Here is a 23,468-nt window from a genome sequence, read left to right as displayed (position 1 = left end):
CCTAACTTGTCCAGGTCACCCTGTAATCTCCTAACATCCTCATCACATTTCACCCTGCCACCCAGCTGATGAAATTTGCGAATGTTATTGCTAATACCATCTTGTATATCCTGAAGATAGATTGTAAAAAGCTGCGGTCCCAGTACTGATCCGTGCGGTACCCCACTGGTCAGTGCCCGGCATTCCGAAATGGAGGGGTGGAGGAGTGTGGAAGGATGAGAGAATGCAGGCTGCGGCCCTATGAAGCAGGGGGAGGGCTTGCAGTTGGCCTGTGTGGGGATGTGGGAGACTACAGGAGCCTGGTGGGCAAGGGCTGGCTGAAAGGCAGCTGGAGGGACGGAGGGAGGGAAGCACGCACGGAGGAGGAAGAGCAAAGAGAAAAGAGAAAAAAAAGCCAAAGGGGATAAAGAGAAAGAGCAAGAAAGAAAATGTGGCTGGCCAGCACGCCTTGAAGTAGGGAGAAAAGGCAGGGGCCAGCGCCTACGGCCATACTAGTCTGAAAACGCCCGATCTCGTCTGATCTTGGAAGCTAAGCAGACTCAGGCCTGGTTAGTACTTGGATGGGAGACCGCCTGGGAATACCAGGTGCAGTAGGCTTTTTCCGCCAGCAGTGGCTGCTCAAGTCACCCCTCTGCACTTGTCTTGTGCCAGGCAATGGAGCGGCAGGTTATTTTTGCTGCTGCTGCTGTGCCTGGCATCAGTCTCCTGCAGGCACGAGACACGGAGGGGAGGAGAGCGGAGCGCTGCCAAAATCAGCAAGAAAGGCGGAAAGAAAGGGATTGGGGCTGCACGCTGTCTGCGGGTGGCAGTCAGGAAAGGCGGACAATAGACAATAGGTGCAGGAATTGGCCATTCTGCCCTTCCAGCCTGCACCACCATTCAATATGATCATGGCTGATCATCCTTAATCAGTATCCTGTTCCTGCCTTATCTCCATAACCCTTGATTCCACTATCCTTGAGAGCTCTATCCAACTCTTTCTTAAATGAATCCAGAGACTGGGCCTCCACTGCCCTCTGGGGCAGAGCATTCCACACAGCCACCACTCTCTGGGTGAAGAAGTTTCTCCTCATCTCTGTCCTAAATGGTCTACCCCGTATTTTTAAGCTGTGTCCTCTGTTTCGGCACTCACCCCGCAGCGGAAACATGTTGCCTGCCGCCAGAGTGTCCAATCCTTTGATCATCTTATATGTCTCAACCAGATCCCCTCTCAGTCTTCTAAACTCAAGGGTACACAAGCCCAGTCGCTCCAGTCTTTCAGTGTAAGGTAATCCCGCCATTCCAGGAATTGACCTCGTGAACCTACGCTGCATTCCCTCAATAGCCAGAATGTCTCTCCTCAAATTTGGAGACCAGAACTGCACACAGTACTCCAGGTGTGGTCTCACCAGGGCCCTGTACAGCTGCAGAAGGACCTCTTTGCTTCTATACTCAATCCCTCTTGTTATGAAGGCCAGCATGCTATTAGCCTTCTTCACTACCTGCTGTACCTGCATGCTTACCTTCATTGAGTGGTGTACAAGAACCCCCAGATCTCTCTGTACTGCCCCTTTACCTAAATTGATTCCACTTAGGTGGTAATCTGCCTTCCTGTTCTTGCCACCAAAGTGGATAAGGATCCATTTATCCACGTGAAAGTGCATCTGCCATGCATCTGAGCACTCACCTAACTTGTCCAGGTCACCCTGTAATCTCCTAACATCCTCATCACATTTCACCCTGCCACCCAGCTGATGAAATTTGCGAATGTTATTGCTAATACCATCTTGTATATCCTGAAGATAGATTGTAAAAAGCTGCGGTCCCAGTACTGATCCGTGCGGTACCCCACTGGTCAGTGCCCGGCATTCCGAAATGGAGGGGTGGAGGAGTGTGGAAGGATGAGAGAATGCAGGCTGCGGCCCTATGAAGCAGGGGGAGGGCTTGCAGTTGGCCTGTGTGGGGATGTGGGAGACTACAGGAGCCTGGTGGGCAAGGGCTGGCTGAAAGGCAGCTGGAGGGACGGAGGGAGGGAAGCACGCACGGAGGAGGAAGAGCAAAGAGAAAAGAGAAAAAAAAGCCAAAGGGGATAAAGAGAAAGAGCAAGAAAGAAAATGTGGCTGGCTAGCACGCCTTGAAGTAGGGAGAAAAGGCAGGGGCCAGCGCCTACGGCCATACTAGTCTGAAAACGCCCGATCTCGTCTGATCTCGGAAGCTAAGCAGACTCAGGCCTGGTTAGTACTTGGATGGGAGACCGCCTGGGAATACCAGGTGCAGTAGGCTTTTTCCGCCAGCAGTGGCTGCTCAAGTCACCCCTCTGCACTTGTCTTGTGCCAGGCAATGGAGCGGCAGGTTATTTTTGCTGCTGCTGCTGTGCCTGGCATCAGTCTCCTGCAGGCACGAGACACGGAGGGGAGGAGAGCGGAGCGCTGCCAAAATCAGCAAGAAAGGCGGAAAGAAAGGGATTGGGGCTGCACGCTGTCTGCGGGTGGCAGTCAGGAAAGGCGGACAATAGACAATAGGTGCAGGAGTTGGCCATTCTGCCCTTCCAGCCTGCACCACCATTCAATATGATCATGGCTGATCATCCTTAATCAGTATCCTGTTCCTGCCTTATCTCCATAACCCTTGATTCCACTATCCTTGAGAGCTCTATCCAACTCTTTCTTAAATGAATCCAGAGACTGGGCCTCCACTGCCCTCTGGGGCAGAGCATTCCACACAGCCACCACTCTCTGGGTGAAGAAGTTTCTCCTCATCTCTGTCCTAAATGGTCTACCCCGTATTTTTAAGCTGTGTCCTCTGTTTCGGCACTCACCCCGCAGCGGAAACATGTTGCCTGCCGCCAGAGTGTCCAATCCTTTGATCATCTTATATGTCTCAACCAGATCCCCTCTCAGTCTTCTAAACTCAAGGGTACACAAGCCCAGTCGCTCCAGTCTTTCAGTGTAAGGTAATCCCGCCATTCCAGGAATTGACCTCGTGAACCTACGCTGCATTCCCTCAATAGCCAGAATGTCTCTCCTCAAATTTGGAGACCAGAACTGCACACAGTACTCCAGGTGTGGTCTCACCAGGGCCCTGTACAGCTGCAGAAGGACCTCTTTGCTTCTATACTCAATCCCTCTTGTTATGAAGGCCAGCATGCTATTAGCCTTCTTCACTACCTGCTGTACCTGCATGCTTACCTTCATTGAGTGGTGTACAAGAACCCCCAGATCTCTCTGTACTGCCCCTTTACCTAAATTGATTCCACTTAGGTGGTAATCTGCCTTCCTGTTCTTGCCACCAAAGTGGATAAGGATCCATTTATCCACGTGAAAGTGCATCTGCCATGCATCTGAGCACTCACCTAACTTGTCCAGGTCACCCTGTAATCTCCTAACATCCTCATCACATTTCACCCTGCCACCCAGCTGATGAAATTTGCGAATGTTATTGCTAATACCATCTTGTATATCCTGAAGATAGATTGTAAAAAGCTGCGGTCCCAGTACTGATCCGTGCGGTACCCCACTGGTCAGTGCCCGGCATTCCGAAATGGAGGGGTGGAGGAGTGTGGAAGGATGAGAGAATGCAGGCTGCGGCCCTATGAAGCAGGGGGAGGGCTTGCAGTTGGCCTGTGTGGGGATGTGGGAGACTACAGGAGCCTGGTGGGCAAGGGCTGGCTGAAAGGCAGCTGGAGGGACGGAGGGAGGGAAGCACGCACGGAGGAGGAAGAGCAAAGAGAAAAGAGAAAAAAAAGCCAAAGGGGATAAAGAGAAAGAGCAAGAAAGAAAATGTGGCTGGCCAGCACGCCTTGAAGTAGGGAGAAAAGGCAGGGGCCAGCGCCTACGGCCATACTAGTCTGAAAACGCCCGATCTCGTCTGATCTCGGAAGCTAAGCAGACTCAGGCCTGGTTAGTACTTGGATGGGAGACCGCCTGGGAATACCAGGTGCAGTAGGCTTTTTCCGCCAGCAGTGGCTGCTCAAGTCACCCCTCTGCACTTGTCTTGTGCCAGGCAATGGAGCGGCAGGTTATTTTTGCTGCTGCTGCTGTGCCTGGCATCAGTCTCCTGCAGGCACGAGACACGGAGGGGAGGAGAGCGGAGCGCTGCCAAAATCAGCAAGAAAGGGATTGGGGCTGCACGCTGTCTGCGGGTGGCAGTCAGGAAAGGCAGACAATAGACAATAGGTGCAGGAGTTGGCCATTCTGCCCTTCCAGCCTGCACCACCATTCAATATGATCATGGCTGATCATCCTTAATCAGTATCCTGTTCCTGCCTTATCTCCATAACCCTTGATTCCACTATCCTTGAGAGCTCTATCCAACTCTTTCTTAAATGAATCCAGAGACTGGGCCTCCACTGCCCTCTGGGGCAGAGCATTCCACACAGCCACCACTCTCTGGGTGAAGAAGTTTCTCCTCATCTCTGTCCTAAATGGTCTACCCCGTATTTTTAAGCTGTGTCCTCTGTTTCGGCACTCACCCCGCAGCGGAAACATGTTGCCTGCCGCCAGAGTGTCCAATCCTTTGATCATCTTATATGTCTCAACCAGATCCCCTCTCAGTCTTCTAAACTCAAGGGTACACAAGCCCAGTCGCTCCAGTCTTTCAGTGTAAGGTAATCCCGCCATTCCAGGAATTGACCTCGTGAACCTACGCTGCATTCCCTCAATAGCCAGAATGTCTCTCCTCAAATTTGGAGACCAGAACTGCACACAGTACTCCAGGTGTGGTCTCACCAGGGCCCTGTACAGCTGCAGAAGGACCTCTTTGCTTCTATACTCAATCCCTCTTGTTATGAAGGCCAGCATGCTATTAGCCTTCTTCACTACCTGCTGTACCTGCATGCTTACCTTCATTGAGTGGTGTACAAGAACCCCCAGATCTCTCTGTACTGCCCCTTTACCTAAATTGATTCCACTTAGGTGGTAATCTGCCTTCCTGTTCTTGCCACCAAAGTGGATAAGGATCCATTTATCCACGTGAAAGTGCATCTGCCATGCATCTGAGCACTCACCTAACTTGTCCAGGTCACCCTGTAATCTCCTAACATCCTCATCACATTTCACCCTGCCACCCAGCTGATGAAATTTGCGAATGTTATTGCTAATACCATCTTGTATATCCTGAAGATAGATTGTAAAAAGCTGCGGTCCCAGTACTGATCCGTGCGGTACCCCACTGGTCAGTGCCCGGCATTCCGAAATGGAGGGGTGGAGGAGTGTGGAAGGATGAGAGAATGCAGGCTACGGCCCTATGAAGCAGGGGGAGGGCTTGCAGTTGGCCTGTGTGGGGATGTGGGAGACTACAGGAGCCTGGTGGGCAAGGGCTGGCTGAAAGGCAGCTGGAGGGACGGAGGGAGGGAAGCACGCACGGAGGAGGAAGAGCAAAGAGAAAAGAGAAAAAAAAGCCAAAGGGGATAAAGAGAAAGAGCAAGAAAGAAAATGTGGCTGGCCAGCACGCCTTGAAGTAGGGAGAAAAGGCAGGGGCCAGCGCCTACGGCCATACTAGTCTGAAAACGCCCGATCTCGTCTGATCTCAGAAGCTAAGCAGACTCAGGCCTGGTTAGTACTTGGATGGGAGACCGCCTGGGAATACCAGGTGCAGTAGGCTTTTTCCGCCAGCAGTGGCTGCTCAAGTCACCCCTCTGCACTTGTCTTGTGCCAGGCAATGGAGCGGCAGGTTATTTTTGCTGCTGCTGCTGTGCCTGGCATCAGTCTCCTGCAGGCACGAGACACGGAGGGGAGGAGAGCGGAGCGCTGCCAAAATCAGCAAGAAAGGGATTGGGGCTGCACGCTGTCTGCGGGTGGCAGTCAGGAAAGGCGGACAATAGACAATAGGTGCAGGAGTTGGCCATTCTGCCCTTCCAGCCTGCACCACCATTCAATATGATCATGGCTGATCATCCTTAATCAGTATCCTGTTCCTGCCTTATCTCCATAACCCTTGATTCCACTATCCTTGAGAGCTCTATCCAACTCTTTCTTAAATGAATCCAGAGACTGGGCCTCCACTGCCCTCTGGGGCAGAGCATTCCACACAGCCACCACTCTCTGGGTGAAGAAGTTTCTCCTCATCTCTGTCCTAAATGGTCTACCCCGTATTTTTAAGCTGTGTCCTCTGTTTCGGCACTCACCCCGCAGCGGAAACATGTTGCCTGCCGCCAGAGTGTCCAATCCTTTGATCATCTTATATGTCTCAACCAGATCCCCTCTCAGTCTTCTAAACTCAAGGGTACACAAGCCCAGTCGCTCCAGTCTTTCAGTGTAAGGTAATCCCGCCATTCCAGGAATTGACCTCGTGAACCTACGCTGCATTCCCTCAATAGCCAGAATGTCTCTCCTCAAATTTGGAGACCAGAACTGCACACAGTACTCCAGGTGTGGTCTCACCAGGGCCCTGTACAGCTGCAGAAGGACCTCTTTGCTTCTATACTCAATCCCTCTTGTTATGAAGGCCAGCATGCTATTAGCCTTCTTCACTACCTGCTGTACCTGCATGCTTACCTTCATTGAGTGGTGTACAAGAACCCCCAGATCTCTCTGTACTGCCCCTTTACCTAAATTGATTCCACTTAGGTGGTAATCTGCCTTCCTGTTCTTGCCACCAAAGTGGATAAGGATCCATTTATCCACGTGAAAGTGCATCTGCCATGCATCTGAGCACTCACCTAACTTGTCCAGGTCACCCTGTAATCTCCTAACATCCTCATCACATTTCACCCTGCCACCCAGCTGATGAAATTTGCGAATGTTATTGCTAATACCATCTTGTATATCCTGAAGATAGATTGTAAAAAGCTGCGGTCCCAGTACTGATCCGTGCGGTACCCCACTGGTCAGTGCCTGGCATTCCGAAATGGAGGGGTGGAGGAGTGTGGAAGGATGAGAGAATGCAGGCTGCGGCCCTATGAAGCAGAGGGAGGGCTTGCAGTTGGCCTGTGTGGGGATGTGGGAGACTACAGGAGCCTGGTGGGCAAGGGCTGGCTGAAAGGCAGCTGGAGGGACGGAGGGAGAGAAGCACGCACGGAGGAGGAAGAGCAAAGAGAAAAGAGAAAAAAAAGCCAAAGGGGATAAAGAGAAAGAGCAAGAAAGAAAATGTGGCTGGCCAGCACGCCTTGAAGTAGGGAGAAAAGGCAGGGGCCAGCGCCTACGGCCATGCTAGTCTGAAAACGCCCGATCTCGTCTGATCTCGGAAGATAACCAGACTCAGGCCTGGTTAGTACTTGGATGGGAGACCGCCTGGGAATACCAGGTGCAGTAGGCTTTTTCCGCCAGCAGTGGCTGCTCAAGTCACCCCTCTGCACTTGTCTTGTGCCAGGCAATGGAGCGGCAGGTTATTTTTGCTGCTGCTGCTGTGCCTGGCATCAGTCTCCTGCAGGCACGAGACACGGAGGGGAGGAGAGCGGAGCGCTGCCAAAATCAGCAAGAAAGGCGGAAAGAAAGGGATTGGGGCTGCACGCTGTCTGCGGGTGGCAGTCAGGAAAGGCGGACAATAGACAATAGGTGCAGGAGTTGGCCATTCTGCCCTTCCAGCCTGCACCACCATTCAATATGATCATGGCTGATCATCCTTAATCAGTATCCTGTTCCTGCCTTATCTCCATAACCCTTGATTCCACTATCCTTGAGAGCTCTATCCAACTCTTTCTTAAATGAATCCAGAGACTGGGCCTCCACTGCCCTCTGGGGCAGAGCATTCCACACAGCCACCACTCTCTGGGTGAAGAGGTTTCTCCTCATCTCTGTCCTAAATGGTCTACCCCGTATTTTTAAGCTGTGTCCTCTGTTTCGGCACTCACCCCGCAGCGGAAACATGTTGCCTGCCGCCAGAGTGTCCAATCCTTTGATCATCTTATATGTCTCAACCAGATCCCCTCTCAGTCTTCTAAACTCAAGGGTACACAAGCCCAGTCGCTCCAGTCTTTCAGTGTAAGGTAATCCCGCCATTCCAGGAATTGACCTCGTGAACCTACGCTGCATTCCCTCAATAGCCAGAATGTCTCTCCTCAAATTTGGAGACCAGAACTGCACACAGTACTCCAGGTGTGGTCTCACCAGGGCCCTGTACAGCTGCAGAAGGACCTCTTTGCTTCTATACTCAATCCCTCTTGTTATGAAGGCCAGCATGCTATTAGCCTTCTTCACTACCTGCTGTACCTGCATGCTTACCTTCATTGAGTGGTGTACAAGAACCCCCAGATCTCTCTGTACTGCCCCTTTACCTAAATTGATTCCACTTAGGTGGTAATCTGCCTTCCTGTTCTTGCCACCAAAGTGGATAAGGATCCATTTATCCACGTGAAAGTGCATCTGCCATGCATCTGAGCACTCACCTAACTTGTCCAGGTCACCCTGTAATCTCCTAACATCCTCATCACATTTCACCCTGCCACCCAGCTGATGAAATTTGCGAATGTTATTGCTAATACCATCTTGTATATCCTGAAGATAGATTGTAAAAAGCTGCGGTCCCAGTACTGATCCGTGCGGTACCCCACTGGTCAGTGCCCGGCATTCCGAAATGGAGGGGTGGAGGAGTGTGGAAGGATGAGAGAATGCAGGCTGCGGCCCTATGAAGCAGGGGGAGGGCTTGCAGTTGGCCTGTGTGGGGATGTGGGAGACTACAGGAGCCTGGTGGGCAAGGGCTGGCTGAAAGGCAGCTGGAGGGACGGAGGGAGGGAAGCACGCACGGAGGAGGAAGAGCAAAGAGAAAAGAGAAAAAAAAGCCAAAGGGGATAAAGAGAAAGAGCAAGAAAGAAAATGTGGCTGGCCAGCACGCCTTGAAGTAGGGAGAAAAGGCAGGGGCCAACGCCTACGGCCATACTAGTCTGAAAACGCCCGATCTCGTCTGATCTCGGAAGCTAAGCAGACTCAGGCCTGGTTAGTACTTGGATGGGAGACCGCCTGGGAATACCAGGTGCAGTAGGCTTTTTCCGCCAGCAGTGGCTGCTCAAGTCACCCCTCTGCACTTGTCTTGTGCCAGGCAATGGAGCGGCAGGTTATTTTTGCTGCTGCTGCTGTGCCTGGCATCAGTCTCCTGCAGGCACGAGACACGGAGGGGAGGAGAGCGGAGCGCTGCCAAAATCAGCAAGAAAGGCGGAAAGAAAGGGATTGGGGCTGCACGCTGTCTGCGGGTGGCAGTCAGGAAAGGCGGACAATAGACAATAGGTGCAGGAGTTGGCCATTCTGCCCTTCCAGCCTGCACCACCATTCAATATGATCATGGCTGATCATCCTTAATCAGTATCCTGTTCCTGCCTTATCTCCATAACCCTTGATTCCACTATCCTTGAGAGCTCTATCCAACTCTTTCTTAAATGAATCCAGAGACTGGGCCTCCACTGCCCTCTGGGGCAGAGCATTCCACACAGCCACCACTCTCTGGGTGAAGAAGTTTCTCCTCATCTCTGTCCTAAATGGTCTACCCCGTATTTTTAAGCTGTGTCCTCTGTTTCGGCACTCACCCCGCAGCGGAAACATGTTGCCTGCCGCCAGAGTGTCCAATCCTTTGATCATCTTATATGTCTCAACCAGATCCCCTCTCAGTCTTCTAAACTCAAGGGTACACAAGCCCAGTCGCTCCAGTCTTTCAGTGTAAGGTAATCCCGCCATTCCAGGAATTGACCTCGTGAACCTACGCTGCATTCCCTCAATAGCCAGAATGTCTCTCCTCAAATTTGGAGACCAGAACTGCACACAGTACTCCAGGTGTGGTCTCACCAGGGCCCTGTACAGCTGCAGAAGGACCTCTTTGCTTCTATACTCAATCCCTCTTGTTATGAAGGCCAGCATGCTATTAGCCTTCTTCACTACCTGCTGTACCTGCATGCTTACCTTCATTGAGTGGTGTACAAGAACCCCCAGATCTCTCTGTACTGCCCCTTTACCTAAATTGATTCCACTTAGGTGGTAATCTGCCTTCCTGTTCTTGCCACCAAAGTGGATAAGGATCCATTTATCCACGTGGAAGTGCATCTGCCATGCATCTGAGCACTCACCTAACTTGTCCAGGTCACCCTGTAATCTCCTAACATCCTCATCACATTTCACCCTGCCACCCAGCTGATGAAATTTGCGAATGTTATTGCTAATACCATCTTGTATATCCTGAAGATAGATTGTAAAAAGCTGCGGTCCCAGTACTGATCCGTGCGGTACCCCACTGGTCAGTGCCTGGCATTCCGAAATGGAGGGGTGGAGGAGTGTGGAAGGATGAGAGAATGCAGGCTGCGGCCCTATGAAGCAGGGGGAGGGCTTGCAGTTGGCCTGTGTGGGGATGTGGGAGACTACAGGAGCCTGGTGGGCAAGGGCTGGCTGAAAGGCAGCTGGAGGGACGGAGGGAGGGAAGCACGCACGGAGGAGGAAGAGCAAAGAGAAAAGAGAAAAAAAAGCCAAAGGGGATAAAGAGAATGAGCAACAAAGAAAATGTGGCTGGCCAGCACGCCTTGAAGTAGGGAGAAAATGCAGGGGCCAGCGCCTACGGCCATACTAGTCTGAAAACGCCCGATCTCGTCTGATTTCGGAAACTAAGCAGACTCAGGCCTGGTTAGTACTTGGATGGGAGACCGCCTGGGAATACCAGGTGCAGTAGGCTTTTTCCGCCAGCAGTGGCTGCTCAAGTCACCCCTCTGCACTTGTCTTGTGCCAGGCAATGGAGCGGCAGGTTATTTTTGCTGCTGCTGCTGTGCCTGGCATCAGTCTCCTGCAGGCACGAGACACGGAGGGGAGGAGAGCGGAGCGCTGCCAAAATCAGCAAGAAAGGCGGAAAGAAAGGGATTGGGGCTGCACGCTGTCTGCGGGTGGCAGTCAGGAAAGGCGGACAATAGACAATAGGTGCAGGAATTGGCCATTCTGCCCTTCCAGCCTGCACCACCATTCAATATGATCATGGCTGATCATCCTTAATCAGTATCCTGTTCCTGCCTTATCTCCATAACCCTTGATTCCACTATCCTTGAGAGCTCTATCCAACTCTTTCTTAAATGAATCCAGAGACTGGGCCTCCACTGCCCTCTGGGGCAGAGCATTCCACACAGCCACCACTCTCTGGGTGAAGAAGTTTCTCCTCATCTCTGTCCTAAATGGTCTACCCCGTATTTTTAAGCTGTGTCCTCTGTTTCGGCACTCACCCCGCAGCGGAAACATGTTGCCTGCCGCCAGAGTGTCCAATCCTTTGATCATCTTATATGTCTCAACCAGATCCCCTCTCAGTCTTCTAAACTCAAGGGTACACAAGCCCAGTCGCTCCAGTCTTTCAGTGTAAGGTAATCCCGCCATTCCAGGAATTGACCTCGTGAACCTACGCTGCATTCCCTCAATAGCCAGAATGTCTCTCCTCAAATTTGGAGACCAGAACTGCACACAGTACTCCAGGTGTGGTCTCACCAGGGCCCTGTACAGCTGCAGAAGGACCTCTTTGCTTCTATACTCAATCCCTCTTGTTATGAAGGCCAGCATGCTATTAGCCTTCTTCACTACCTGCTGTACCTGCATGCTTACCTTCATTGAGTGGTGTACAAGAACCCCCAGATCTCTCTGTACTGCCCCTTTACCTAAATTGATTCCACTTAGGTGGTAATCTGCCTTCCTGTTCTTGCCACCAAAGTGGATAAGGATCCATTTATCCACGTGAAAGTGCATCTGCCATGCATCTGAGCACTCACCTAACTTGTCCAGGTCATCCTGTAATCTCCTAACATCCTCATCACATTTCACCCTGCCACCCAGCTGATGAAATTTGCGAATGTTATTGCTAATACCATCTTGTATATCCTGAAGATAGATTGTAAAAAGCTGCGGTCCCAGTACTGATCCGTGCGGTACCCCACTGGTCAGTGCCCGGCATTCCGAAATGGAGGGGTGGAGGAGTGTGGAAGGATGAGAGAATGCAGGCTGCGGCCCTATGAAGCAGGGGGAGGGCTTGCAGTTGGCCTGTGTGGGGATGTGTGAGACTACAGGAGCCTGGTGGGCAAGGGCTGGCTGAAAGGCAGCTGGAGGGACGGAGGGAGGGAAGCACGCACGGAGGAGGAAGAGCAAAGAGAAAAGAGAAAAAAAAGCCAAAGGGGATAAAGAGAAAGAGCAAGAAAGAAAATGTGGCTGGCCAGCACGCCTTGAAGTAGGGAGAAAAGGCAGGGGCCAGCGCCTACGGCCATACTAGTCTGAAAACGCCCGATCTCGTCTGATCTCGGAAGCTAAGCAGACTCAGGCCTGGTTAGTACTTGGATGGGAGACCGCCTGGGAATACCAGGTGCAGTAAGCTTTTTCCGCCAGCAGTGGCTGCTCAAGTCACCCCTCTGCACTTGTCTTGTGCCAGGCAATGGAGCGGCAGGTTATTTTTGCTGCTGCTGCTGTGCCTGGCATCAGTCTCCTGCAGGCACGAGACACGGAGGGGAGGAGAGCGGAGCGCTGCCAAAATCAGCAAGAAAGGCGGAAAGAAAGGGATTGGGGCTGCACGCTGTCTGCGGGTGGCAGTCAGGAAAGGCGGACAATAGACAATAGGTGCAGGAGTTGGCCATTCTGCCCTTCCAGCCTGCACCACCATTCAATATGATCATGGCTGATCATCCTTAATCAGTATCCTGTTCCTGCCTTATCTCCATAACCCTTGATTCCACTATCCTTGAGAGCTCTATCCAACTCTTTCTTAAATGAATCCAGAGACTGGGCCTCCACTGCCCTCTGGGGCAGAGCATTCCACACAGCCACCACTCTCTGGGTGAAGAAGTTTCTCCTCATCTCTGTCCTAAATGGTCTACCCCGTATTTTTAAGCTGTGTCCTCTGTTTCGGCACTCACCCCACAGCGGAAACATGTTGCCTGCCGCCAGAGTGTCCAATCCTTTGATCATCTTATATGTCTCAACCAGATCCCCTCTCAGTCTTCTAAACTCAAGGGTACACAAGCCCAGTCGCTCCAGTCTTTCAGTGTAAGGTAATCCCGCCATTCCAGGAATTGACCTCGTGAACCTACGCTGCATTCCCTCAATAGCCAGAATGTCTCTCCTCAAATTTGGAGACCAGAACTGCACACAGTACTCCAGGTGTGGTCTCACCAGGGCCCTGTACAGCTGCAGAAGGACCTCTTTGCTTCTATACTCAATCCCTCTTGTTATGAAGGCCAGCATGCTATTAGCCTTCTTCACTACCTGCTGTACCTGCATGCTTACCTTCATTGAGTGGTGTACAAGAACCCCCAGATCTCTCTGTACTGCCCCTTTACCTTAATTGATTCCACTTAGGTGGTAATCTGCCTTCCTGTTCTTGCCACCAAAGTGGATAAGGATCCATTTATCCACGTGAAAGTGCATCTGCCATGCATCTGAGCACTCACCTAACTTGTCCAGGTCACCCTGTAATCTCCTAACATCCTCATCACATTTCACCCTGCCACCCAGCTGATGAAATTTGCGAATGTTATTGCTAATACCATCTTGTATATCCTGAAGATAGATTGTAAAAAGCTGCGGTCCCAGTACTGATCCGTGCGGTACCCCACTGGTCAGTGCCCGGCATTCCGAAATGGAGGGGTGGAGGAGTGTGGAAGGATGAGAGAATGCAGGCTGCGGCCCTATGAAGCAGGGGGAGGGCTTGCAGTTGGCCTGTGTGGGGATGTGGGAGACTACAGGAGCCTGGTGGGCAAGGGCTGGCTGAAAGGCAGCTGGAGGGACGGAGGGAGGGAAGCACGCACGGAGGAGGAAGAGCAAAGAGAAAAGAGAAAAAAAAGCCAAAGGGGATAAAGAGAAAGAGCAAGAAAGAAAATGTGGCTGGCCAGCACGCCTTGAAGTAGGGAGAAAAGGCAGGGGCCAGCGCCTACGGCCATACTAGTCTGAAAACGCCCGATCTCGTCTGATCTCGGATGCTAAGCAGACTCAGGCCTGGTTAGTACTTGGATGGGAGACCGCCTGGGAATACCAGGTGCAGTAGGCTTTTTCCGCCAGCAGTGGCTGCTCAAGTCACCCCTCTGCACTTGTCTTGTGCCAGGCAATGGAGCGGCAGGTTATTTTTGCTGCTGCTGCTGTGCCTGGCATCAGTCTCCTGCAGGCACGAGACACGGAGGGGAGGAGAGCGGAGCGCTGCCAAAATCAGCAAGAAAGGCGGAAAGAAAGGGATTGGGGCTGCACGCTGTCTGCGGGTGGCAGTCAGGAAAGGCGGACAATAGACAATAGGTGCAGGAGTTGGCCATTCTGCCCTTCCAGCCTGCACCACCATTCAATATGATCATGGCTGATCATCCTTAATCAGTATCCTGTTCCTGCCTTATCTCCATAACCCTTGATTCCACTATCCTTGAGAGCTCTATCCAACTCTTTCTTAAATGAATCCAGAGACTGGGCCTCCACTGCCCTCTGGGGCAGAGCATTCCACACAGCCACCACTCTCTGGGTGAAGAAGTTTCTCCTCATCTCTGTCCTAAATGGTCTATCCCGTATTTTTAAGCTGTGTCCTCTGTTTCGGCACTCACCCCGCAGCGGAAACATGTTGCCTGCCGCCAGAGTGTCCAATCCTTTGATCATCTTATATGTCTCAACCAGATCCCCTCTCAGTCTTCTAAACTCAAGGGTACACAAGCCCAGTCGCTCCAGTCTTTCAGTGTAAGGTAATCCCGCCATTCCAGGAATTGACCTCGTGAACCTACGCTGCATTCCCTCAATAGCCAGAATGTCTCTCCTCAAATTTGGAGACCAGAACTGCACACAGTACTCCAGGTGTGGTCTCACCAGGGCCCTGTACAGCTGCAGAAGGACCTCTTTGCTTCTATACTCAATCCCTCTTGTTATGAAGGCCAGCATGCTATTAGCCTTCTTCACTACCTGCTGTACCTGCATGCTTACCTTCATTGAGTGGTGTACAAGAACCCCCAGATCTCTCTGTACTGCCCCTTTACCTAAATTGATTCCACTTAGGTGGTAATCTGCCTTCCTGTTCTTGCCACCAAAGTGGATAAGGATCCATTTATCCACGTGAAAGTGCATCTGCCATGCATCTGAGCACTCACCTAACTTGTCCAGGTCACCCTGTAATCTCCTAACATCCTCATCACATTTCACCCTGCCACCCAGCTGATGAAATTTGCGAATGTTATTGCTAATACCATCTTGTATATCCTGAAGATAGATTGTAAAAAGCTGCGGTCCCAGTACTGATCCGTGCGGTACCCCACTGGTCAGTGCCCGGCATTCCGAAATGGAGGGGTGGAGGAGTGTGGAAGGATGAGAGAATGCAGGCTGCGGCCCTATGAAGCAGGGGGAGGGCTTGCAGTTGGCCTGTGTGGGGATGTGGGAGACTACAGGAGCCTGGTGGGCAAGGGCTGGCTGAAAGGCAGCTGGAGGGACGGAGGGAGGGAAGCACGCACGGAGGAGGAAGAGCAAAGAGAAAAGAGAAAAAAAAGCCAAAGGGGATAAAGAGAAAGAGCAAGAAAGAAAATGTGGCTGGCCAGCACGCCTTGAAGTAGGGAGAAAAGGCAGGGGCCAGCGCCTACGGCCATACTAGTCTGAAAACGCCCGATCTCGTCTGATCTCGGAAGCTAAGCAGACTCAGGCCTGGTTAGTACTTGGATGGGAGACCGCCTGGGAATACCAGGTGCAGTAGGCTTTTTCCGCCAGCAGTGGCTGCTCAAGTCACCCCTCTGCACTTGTCTTGTGCCAGGCAATGGAGCGGCAGGTTATTTTTGCTGCTGCTGCTGTGCCTGGCATCAGTCTCCTGCAGGCACGAGACACGGAGGGGAGGAGAGCGGAGCGCTGCCAAAATCAGCAAGAAAGGGATTGGGGCTGCACGCTGTCTGCGGGTGGCAGTCAGGAAAGGCGGACAATAGACAATAGGTGCAGGAGTTGGCCATTCTGCCCTTCCAGCCTGCACCACCATTCAATATGATCATGGCTGATCATCCTTAATCAGTATCCTGTTCCTGCCTTATCTCCATAACCCTTGATTCCACTATCCTTGAGAGCTCTATCCAACTCTTTCTTAAATGAATCCAGAGACTGGGCCTCCACTGCCCTCTGGGGCAGAGCATTCCACACAGCCACCACTCTCTGGGTGAAGAAGTTTCTCCTCATCTCTGTCCTAAATGGTCTACCCCGTATTTTTAAGCTGTGTCCTCTGTTTCGGCACTCACCCCGCAGCGGAAACATGTTGCCTGCCGCCAGAGTGTCCAATCCTTTGATCATCTTATATGTCTCAACCAGATCCCCTCTCAGTCTTCTAAACTCAAGGGTACACAAGCCCAGTCGCTCCAGTCTTTCAGTGTAAGGTAATCCCGCCATTCCAGGAATTGACCTCGTGAACCTACGCTGCATTCCCTCAATAGCCAGAATGTCTCTCCTCAAATTTGGAGACCAGAACTGCACACAGTACTCCAGGTGTGGTCTCACCAGGGCCCTGTACAGCTGCAGAAGGACCTCTTTGCTTCTATACTCAATCCCTCTTGTTATGAAGGCCAGCATGCTATTAGCCTTCTTCACTACCTGCTGTACCTGCATGCTTACCTTCATTGAGTGGTGTACAAGAACCCCCAGATCTCTCTGTACTGCCCCTTTACCTAAATTGATTCCACTTAGGTGGTAATCTGCCTTCCTGTTCTTGCCACCAAAGTGGATAAGGATCCATTTATCCACGTGAAAGTGCATCTGCCATGCATCTGAGCACTCACCTAACTTGTCCAGGTCACCCTGTAATCTCCTAACATCCTCATCACATTTCACCCTGCCACCCAGCTGATGAAATTTGCGAATGTTATTGCTAATACCATCTTGTATATCCTGAAGATAGATTGTAAAAAGCTGCGGTCCCAGTACTGATCCGTGCGGTACCCCACTGGTCAGTGCCCGGCATTCCGAAATGGAGGGGTGGAGGAGTGTGGAAGGATGAGAGAATGCAGGCTGCGGCCCTATGAAGCAGGGGGAGGGCTTGCAGTTGGCCTGTGTGGGGATGTGGGAGACTACAGGAGCCTGGTGGGCAAGGGCTGGCTGAAAGGCAGCTGGAGGGACGGAGGGAGGGAAGCACGCACGGAGGAGGAAGAGCAAAGAGAAAAGAGAAAAAAAAGCCAAAGGGGATAAAGAGAAAGAGCAAGAAAGAAAATGTGGCTGGCCAGCACGCCTTGAAGTAGGGAGAAAAGGCAGGGGCCAGCGCCTACGGCCATACTAGTCTGAAAATGCCCGATCTCGTCTGATCTCGGAAACTAAGCAGACTCAGGCCTGGTTAGTACTTGGATGGGAGACCACCTGGGAATACCAGGTGCAGTAGGCTTTTTCCGCCAGCAGTGGCTGCTCAAGTCACCCCTCTGCACTTGTCTTGTGCCAGGCAATGGAGCGGCAGGTTATTTTTGCTGCTGCTGCTGTGCCTGGCATCAGTCTCCTGCAGGCACGAGACACGGAGGGGAGGAGAGCGGAGCGCTGCCAAAATCAGCAAGAAAGGCGGAAAGAAAGGGATTGGGGCTGCACGCTGTCTGCGGGTGGCAGTCAGGAAAGGCGGACAATAGACAATAGGTGCAGGAATTGGCCATTCTGCCCTTCCAGCCTGCACCACCATTCAATATGATCATGGCTGATCATCCTTAATCAGTATCCTGTTCCTGCCTTATCTCCATAACCCTTGATTCCACTATCCTTGAGAGCTCTATCCAACTCTTTCTTAAATGAATCCAGAGACTGGGCCTCCACTGCCCTCTGGGGCAGAGCATTCCACACAGCCACCACTCTCTGGGTGAAGAAGTTTCTCCTCATCTCTGTCCTAAATGGTCTACCCCGTATTTTTAAGCTGTGTCCTCTGTTTCGGCACTCACCCCGCAGCGGAAACATGTTGCCTGCCGCCAGAGTGTCCAATCCTTTGATCATCTTATATGTCTCAACCAGATCCCCTCTCAGTCTTCTAAACTCAAGGGTACACAAGCCCAGTCGCTCCAGTCTTTCAGTGTAAGGTAATCCCGCCATTCCAGGAATTGACCTCGTGAACCTACGCTGCATTCCCTCAATAGCCAGAATGTCTCTCCTCAAATTTGGAGACCAGAACTGCACACAGTACTCCAGGTGTGGTCTCACCAGGGCCCTGTACAGCTGCAGAAGGACCTCTTTGCTTCTATACTCAATCCCTCTTGTTATGAAGGCCAGCATGCTATTAGCCTTCTTCACTACCTGCTGTACCTGCATGCTTACCTTCATTGAGTGGTGTACAAGAACCCCCAGATCTCTCTGTACTGCCCCTTTACCTAAATTGATTCCACTTAGGTGGTAATCTGCCTTCCTGTTCTTGCCACCAAAGTGGATAAGGATCCATTTATCCACGTGAAAGTGCATCTGCCATGCATCTGAGCACTCACCTAACTTGTCCAGGTCACCCTGTAATCTCCTAACATCCTCATCACATTTCACCCTGCCACCCAGCTGATGAAATTTGCGAATGTTATTGCTAATACCATCTTGTATATCCTGAAGATAGATTGTAAAAAGCTGCGGTCCCAGTACTGATCCGTGCGGTACCCCACTGGTCAGTGCCCGGCATTCCGAAATGGAGGGGTGGAGGAGTGTGGAAGGATGAGAGAATGCAGGCTGCGGCCCTATGAAGCAGGGGGAGGGCTTGCAGTTGGCCTGTGTGGGGATGTGGGAGACTACAGGAGCCTGGTGGGCAAGGGCTGGCTGAAAGGCAGCTGGAGGGACGGAGGGAGGGAAGCACGCACGGAGGAGGAAGAGCAAAGAGAAAAGAGAAAAAAAAGCCAAAGGGGATAAAGAGAAAGAGCAAGAAAGAAAATGTGGCTGGCCAGCACGCCTTGAAGTAGGGAGAAAAGGCAGGGGCCAGCGCCTACGGCCATACTAGTCTGAAAACGCCCGATCTCGTCTGATCTCGGAAGCTAAGCAGACTCAGGCCTGGTTAGTACTTGGATGGGAGACCGCCTGGGAATACCAGGTGCAGTAGGCTTTTTCCGCCAGCAGTGGCTGCTCAAGTCACCCCTCTGCACTTGTCTTGTGCCAGGCAATGGAGCGGCAGGTTATTTTTGCTGCTGCTGCTGTGCCTGGCATCAGTCTCCTGCAGGCACGAGACACGGAGGGGAGGAGAGCGGAGCGCTGCCAAAATCAGCAAGAAAGGGATTGGGGCTGCACGCTGTCTGCGGGTGGCAGTCAGGAAAGGCGGACAATAGACAATAGGTGCAGGAGTTGGCCATTCTGCCCTTCCAGCCTGCACCACCATTCAATATGATCATGGCTGATCATCCTTAATCAGTATCCTGTTCCTGCCTTATCTCCATAACCCTTGATTCCACTATCCTTGAGAGCTCTATCCAACTCTTTCTTAAATGAATCCAGAGACTGGGCCTCCACTGCCCTCTGGGGCAGAGCATTCCACACAGCCACCACTCTCTGGGTGAAGAAGTTTCTCCTCATCTCTGTCCTAAATGGTCTACCCCGTATTTTTAAGCTGTGTCCTCTGTTTCGGCACTCACCCCGCAGCGGAAACATGTTGCCTGCCGCCAGAGTGTCCAATCCTTTGATCATCTTATATGTCTCAACCAGATCCCCTCTCAGTCTTCTAAACTCAAGGGTACACAAGCCCAGTCGCTCCAGTCTTTCAGTGTAAGGTAATCCCGCCATTCCAGGAATTGACCTCGTGAACCTACGCTGCATTCCCTCAATAGCCAGAATGTCTCTCCTCAAATTTGGAGACCAGAACTGCACACAGTACTCCAGGTGTGGTCTCACCAGGGCCCTGTACAGCTGCAGAAGGACCTCTTTGCTTCTATACTCAATCCCTCTTGTTATGAAGGCCAGCATGCTATTAGCCTTCTTCACTACCTGCTGTACCTGCATGCTTACCTTCATTGAGTGGTGTACAAGAACCCCCAGATCTCTCTGTACTGCCCCTTTACCTAAATTGATTCCACTTAGGTGGTAATCTGCCTTCCTGTTCTTGCCACCAAAGTGGATAAGGATCCATTTATCCACGTGAAAGTGCATCTGCCATGCATCTGAGCACTCACCTAACTTGTCCAGGTCACCCTGTAATCTCCTAACATCCTCATCACATTTCACCCTGCCACCCAGCTGATGAAATTTGCGAATGTTATTGCTAATACCATCTTGTATATCCTGAAGATAGATTGTAAAAAGCTGCGGTCCCAGTACTGATCCGTGCGGTACCCCACTGGTCAGTGCCCGGCATTCCGAAATGGAGGGGTGGAGGAGTGTGGAAGGATGAGAGAATGCAGGCTGCGGCCCTATGAAGCAGGGGGAGGGCTTGCAGTTGGCCTGTGTGGGGATGTGGGAGACTACAGGAGCCTGGTGGGCAAGGGCTGGCTGAAAGGCAGCTGGAGGGACGGAGGGAGGGAAGCACGCACGGAGGAGGAAGAGCAAAGAGAAAAGAGAAAAAAAAGCCAAAGGGGATAAAGAGAAAGAGCAAGAAAGAAAATGTGGCTGGCCAGCACGCCTTGAAGTAGGGAGAAAAGGCAGGGGCCAGCGCCTACGGCCATACTAGTCTGAAAATGCCCGATCTCGTCTGATCTCGGAAACTAAGCAGACTCAGGCCTGGTTAGTACTTGGATGGGAGACCACCTGGGAATACCAGGTGCAGTAGGCTTTTTCCGCCAGCAGTGGCTGCTCAAGTCACCCCTCTGCACTTGTCTTGTGCCAGGCAATGGAGCGGCAGGTTATTTTTGCTGCTGCTGCTGTGCCTGGCATCAGTCTCCTGCAGGCACGAGACACGGAGGGGAGGAGAGCGGAGCGCTGCCAAAATCAGCAAGAAAGGCGGAAAGAAAGGGATTGGGGCTGCACGCTGTCTGCGGGTGGCAGTCAGGAAAGGCGGACAATAGACAATAGGTGCAGGAATTGGCCATTCTGCCCTTCCAGCCTGCACCACCATTCAATATGATCATGGCTGATCATCCTTAATCAGTATCCTGTTCCTGCCTTATCTCCATAACCCTTGATTCCACTATCCTTGAGAGCTCTATCCAACTCTTTCTTAAATGAATCCAGAGACTGGGCCTCCACTGCCCTCTGGGGCAGAGCATTCCACACAGCCACCACTCTCTGGGTGAAGAAGTTTCTCCTCATCTCTGTCCTAAATGGTCTACCCCGTATTTTTAAGCTGTGTCCTCTGTTTCGGCACTCACCCCGCAGCGGAAACATGTTGCCTGCCGCCAGAGTGTCCAATCCTTTGATCATCTTATATGTCTCAACCAGATCCCCTCTCAGTCTTCTAAACTCAAGGGTACACAAGCCCAGTCGCTCCAGTCTTTCAGTGTAAGGTAATCCCGCCATTCCAGGAATTGACCTCGTGAACCTACGCTGCATTCCCTCAATAGCCAGAATGTCTCTCCTCAAATTTGGAGACCAGAACTGCACACAGTACTCCAGGTGTGGTCTCACCAGGGCCCTGTACAGCTGCAGAAGGACCTCTTTGCTTCTATACTCAATCCCTCTTGTTATGAAGGCCAGCATGCTATTAGCCTTCTTCACTACCTGCTGTACCTGCATGCTTACCTTCATTGAGTGGTGTACAAGAACCCCCAGATCTCTCTGTACTGCCCCTTTACCTAAATTGATTCCACTTAGGTGGTAATCTGCCTTCCTGTTCTTGCCACCAAAGTGGATAAGGATCCATTTATCCACGTGAAAGTGCATCTGCCATGCATCTGAGCACTCACCTAACTTGTCCAGGTCACCCTGTAATCTCCTAACATCCTCATCACATTTCACCCTGCCACCCAGCTGATGAAATTTGCGAATGTTATTGCTAATACCATCTTGTATATCCTGAAGATAGATTGTAAAAAGCTGCGGTCCCAGTACTGATCCGTGCGGTACCCCACTGGTCAGTGCCCGGCATTCCGAAATGGAGGGGTGGAGGAGTGTGGAAGGATGAGAGAATGCAGGCTGCGGCCCTATGAAGCAGGGGGAGGGCTTGCAGTTGGCCTGTGTGGGGATGTGGGAGACTACAGGAGCCTGGTGGGCAAGGGCTGGCTGAAAGGCAGCTGGAGGGACGGAGGGAGGGAAGCACGCACGGAGGAGGAAGAGCAAAGAGAAAAGAGAAAAAAAAGCCAAAGGGGATAAAGAGAAAGAGCAAGAAAGAAAATGTGGCTGGCCAGCACGCCTTGAAGTAGGGAGAAAAGGCAGGGGCCAGCGCCTACGGCCATACTAGTCTGAAAACGCCCGATCTCGTCTGATCTCGGAAGCTAAGCAGACTCAGGCCTGGTTAGTACTTGGATGGGAGACCGCCTGGGAATACCAGGTGCAGTAGGCTTTTTCCGCCAGCAGTGGCTGCTCAAGTCACCCCTCTGCACTTGTCTTGTGCCAGGCAATGGAGCGGCAGGTTATTTTTGCTGCTGCTGCTGTGCCTGGCATCAGTCTCCTGCAGGCACGAGACACGGAGGGGAGGAGAGCGGAGCGCTGCCAAAATCAGCAAGAAAGGGATTGGGGCTGCACGCTGTCTGCGGGTGGCAGTCAGGAAAGGCGGACAATAGACAATAGGTGCAGGAGTTGGCCATTCTGCCCTTCCAGCCTGCACCACCATTCAATATGATCATGGCTGATCATCCTTAATCAGTATCCTGTTCCTGCCTTATCTCCATAACCCTTGATTCCACTATCCTTGAGAGCTCTATCCAACTCTTTCTTAAATGAATCCAGAGACTGGGCCTCCACTGCCCTCTGGGGCAGAGCATTCCACACAGCCACCACTCTCTGGGTGAAGAAGTTTCTCCTCATCTCTGTCCTAAATGGTCTACCCCGTATTTTTAAGCTGTGTCCTCTGTTTCGGCACTCACCCCGCAGCGGAAACATGTTGCCTGCCGCCAGAGTGTCCAATCCTTTGATCATCTTATATGTCTCAACCAGATCCCCTCTCAGTCTTCTAAACTCAAGGGTACACAAGCCCAGTCGCTCCAGTCTTTCAGTGTAAGGTAATCCCGCCATTCCAGGAATTGACCTCGTGAACCTACGCTGCATTCCCTCAATAGCCAGAATGTCTCTCCTCAAATTTGGAGACCAGAACTGCACACAGTACTCCAGGTGTGGTCTCACCAGGGCCCTGTACAGCTGCAGAAGAACCTCTTTGCTTCTATACTCAATCCCTCTTGTTATGAAGGCCAGCATGCTATTAGCCTTCTTCACTACCTGCTGTACCTGCATGCTTACCTTCATTGAGTGGTGTACAAGAACCCCCAGATCTCTCTGTACTGCCCCTTTACCTAAATTGATTCCACTTAGGTGGTAATCTGCCTTCCTGTTCTTGCCACCAAAGTGGATAAGGATCCATTTATCCACGTGAAAGTGCATCTGCCATGCATCTGAGCACTCACCTAACTTGTCCAGGTCACCCTGTAATCTCCTAACATCCTCATCACATTTCACCCTGCCACCCAGCTGATGAAATTTGCGAATGTTATTGCTAATACCATCTTGTATATCCTGAAGATAGATTGTAAAAAGCTGCGGTCCCAGTACTGATCCGTGCGGTACCCCACTGGTCAGTGCCCGGCATTCCGAAATGGAGGGGTGGAGGAGTGTGGAAGGATG

General features: G+C 51.8%; 14 non-coding genes across 14 annotated transcripts; all 14 read left to right on the top strand.

The window, feature by feature from the left end:
* The first annotated feature begins 478 nt into the window (after positions 1-478).
* On the top strand, positions 479-597 carry LOC148151482 (5S ribosomal RNA). The gene has a single exon (XR_015755413.1). It is a non-coding gene; the product is annotated as a 5S ribosomal RNA (ribosomal RNA).
* A 1,546-nt stretch (positions 598-2,143) lies between these two features.
* LOC148151481 (5S ribosomal RNA) lies at positions 2,144-2,262 on the top strand. The gene has a single exon (XR_015756544.1). It is a non-coding gene; the product is annotated as a 5S ribosomal RNA (ribosomal RNA).
* A 1,546-nt stretch (positions 2,263-3,808) lies between these two features.
* Positions 3,809-3,927, top strand: LOC148151480 (5S ribosomal RNA). The gene has a single exon (XR_015756543.1). It is a non-coding gene; the product is annotated as a 5S ribosomal RNA (ribosomal RNA).
* A 1,534-nt stretch (positions 3,928-5,461) lies between these two features.
* LOC148151479 (5S ribosomal RNA) lies at positions 5,462-5,580 on the top strand. The gene has a single exon (XR_015755711.1). It is a non-coding gene; the product is annotated as a 5S ribosomal RNA (ribosomal RNA).
* A 1,534-nt stretch (positions 5,581-7,114) lies between these two features.
* On the top strand, positions 7,115-7,233 carry LOC148151478 (5S ribosomal RNA). Its single transcript, XR_015755897.1, has one exon. It is a non-coding gene; the product is annotated as a 5S ribosomal RNA (ribosomal RNA).
* A 1,546-nt stretch (positions 7,234-8,779) lies between these two features.
* On the top strand, positions 8,780-8,898 carry LOC148151477 (5S ribosomal RNA). Its single transcript, XR_015756541.1, has one exon. It is a non-coding gene; the product is annotated as a 5S ribosomal RNA (ribosomal RNA).
* A 1,546-nt stretch (positions 8,899-10,444) lies between these two features.
* On the top strand, positions 10,445-10,563 carry LOC148151476 (5S ribosomal RNA). The gene has a single exon (XR_015756285.1). It is a non-coding gene; the product is annotated as a 5S ribosomal RNA (ribosomal RNA).
* A 1,546-nt stretch (positions 10,564-12,109) lies between these two features.
* On the top strand, positions 12,110-12,228 carry LOC148151475 (5S ribosomal RNA). The gene has a single exon (XR_015755582.1). It is a non-coding gene; the product is annotated as a 5S ribosomal RNA (ribosomal RNA).
* Positions 12,229-13,774: 1,546 nt separating this feature from the next.
* On the top strand, positions 13,775-13,893 carry LOC148151474 (5S ribosomal RNA). The gene has a single exon (XR_015755356.1). It is a non-coding gene; the product is annotated as a 5S ribosomal RNA (ribosomal RNA).
* A 1,546-nt stretch (positions 13,894-15,439) lies between these two features.
* On the top strand, positions 15,440-15,558 carry LOC148151473 (5S ribosomal RNA). The gene has a single exon (XR_015756540.1). It is a non-coding gene; the product is annotated as a 5S ribosomal RNA (ribosomal RNA).
* A 1,534-nt stretch (positions 15,559-17,092) lies between these two features.
* Positions 17,093-17,211, top strand: LOC148151472 (5S ribosomal RNA). The gene has a single exon (XR_015756689.1). It is a non-coding gene; the product is annotated as a 5S ribosomal RNA (ribosomal RNA).
* Positions 17,212-18,757: 1,546 nt separating this feature from the next.
* On the top strand, positions 18,758-18,876 carry LOC148151471 (5S ribosomal RNA). The gene has a single exon (XR_015756539.1). It is a non-coding gene; the product is annotated as a 5S ribosomal RNA (ribosomal RNA).
* A 1,534-nt stretch (positions 18,877-20,410) lies between these two features.
* LOC148151470 (5S ribosomal RNA) lies at positions 20,411-20,529 on the top strand. The gene has a single exon (XR_015756688.1). It is a non-coding gene; the product is annotated as a 5S ribosomal RNA (ribosomal RNA).
* Positions 20,530-22,075: 1,546 nt separating this feature from the next.
* On the top strand, positions 22,076-22,194 carry LOC148151469 (5S ribosomal RNA). The gene has a single exon (XR_015756538.1). It is a non-coding gene; the product is annotated as a 5S ribosomal RNA (ribosomal RNA).
* The last annotated feature ends 1,274 nt before the right edge of the window (positions 22,195-23,468 follow it).

Source organism: Chiloscyllium plagiosum, unplaced genomic scaffold, assembly GCF_037043375.1.
Source record: "Chiloscyllium plagiosum isolate Xiang-an unplaced genomic scaffold, Cpla_swu_hap1 HiC_scaffold_3, whole genome shotgun sequence".
NCBI classification, from domain to species: domain Eukaryota; kingdom Metazoa; phylum Chordata; class Chondrichthyes; order Orectolobiformes; family Hemiscylliidae; genus Chiloscyllium; species Chiloscyllium plagiosum.
The sequence above is the reverse complement of the archived record's forward strand: the minus strand, read 5'-3'. Positions and strand labels throughout refer to the sequence as shown.